General features: G+C 44.7%; 1 protein-coding gene across 1 annotated transcript in view; it reads right to left on the bottom strand.

Moving 5' to 3' along the window:
• LYRM9 (LYR motif containing 9) overlaps positions 1 to 1,321 on the bottom strand; it is a 12,408-nt gene that overhangs the window by 1,455 nt on the left and 9,632 nt on the right. The gene's annotated exons all lie outside the window — the stretch shown is intronic.

Genomic DNA, 1,321 nt, shown 5'->3' with positions numbered 1-1,321 from the left:
AGCGCTTTAAAGGTGGTGACTAGCACCTTAAAGCGTACCCGGAAGGCCACCGGCAGCCAGTGCAGCTCGCGCAGCAGCGGTGTTACATGGGAGCGACGTGTCGCCCCCAGCACCGCCCGCGCGGCCGCATTCTGGACCAGCTGGAGCCTCCGGATGCTCCCCATGGGGAGCCCCATGTAAAGAGCGTTACAGTAGTCCATGCACTCACCAGCCATTTTCGCGGCCCAGTTGCAACCCCCTCATGGCCCACTAGTGGGCCGTGGCCAGTGGTGGGATTCAGCCAGTTTGCACCATTTCGGCAGAACCGATAGCTAATTTTTTGTTGCCCAGGCCCAGAATGGACTTCTGGACACGGCATCCACACAGAGAACTGGTTGTTCACGTATTTGAATCCCACCACTGGCCGTGGGCCACAGGTCAGGGACTCCTGTCCTATGAGACCTGACAGACTAGCATGTGGTCTTTAGACCAAGTACTGCAGTTAGTCATGAAACCTGGATGGTTTGGTTACATTCACAGAACAAGCTAGGCACAAAAAAAACCTGAAAGCAAAGTTAATGCCAAACTGACATACAGTATTGTACCAGCATGCTACTAAAACAAAGGCAGCCAGACCAATCCCACTGCTTAGTTTTAAAGCTTGTTATATTCATAGACTGCTCAACAGTACAATGCAACAATTCGGATTTGAAGGGGAAAAGATGGAGTGGACTATACAGGTAATTGTTTCTGCTACTAAGTAAGACAATTATTAAGGGAGCTTTGTCCCATTTTGTGACTTTTCTTGCCACAGTTGTTAAGTGAATCACCACCGTTGTTAAGTTAATAACACAGTTGTTGAAAGTATGAAGTGATTATCATATAGCTTTTGAATACATATCTTTTTTTTCTAATATTTTCTATATATTTAATATAATTTATATATATATATTATTTTTAAGTTTATTATTGTATGTTAGAGTTAAAGTATGTTAAATTTTGTTTGTATTATGAATGGATAGCTTACTTTAGACTTGGGATGTTATGTATTTATCCCTGTACTCAGTTCTGGGAAGTCCGGGGGGGGGGAAGGGGATGAAGGGGTAGAATTATAAAAAAAAATTGGTGTATTTATAAATGAAATGTAAATGTTTGTTTTTAAGAAGAGGAGATGATCGGCTAGTACCCCTAAACTGCATCCGAGGTGGTGGAAAAGAAGGTGATGGGATGTGTAGGATAGTTGGGAAGGAGGAAAGAGGAGAGGTAGTGGTCAAGAGGGGGAGGAAGGAAGAGGGAAGTAGGTAGGAAGGTGGAGGGAGTGTGGATGCAGGGGGGGGAACAC

This window comes from Protobothrops mucrosquamatus, unplaced genomic scaffold, assembly GCF_001527695.2.
Source record: "Protobothrops mucrosquamatus isolate PMUCROS unplaced genomic scaffold, P.Mucros_1.0 scaffold3593, whole genome shotgun sequence".
NCBI lineage: Eukaryota > Metazoa > Chordata > Lepidosauria > Squamata > Viperidae > Protobothrops > Protobothrops mucrosquamatus.
The sequence above is the reverse complement of the archived record's forward strand: the minus strand, read 5'-3'. Positions and strand labels throughout refer to the sequence as shown.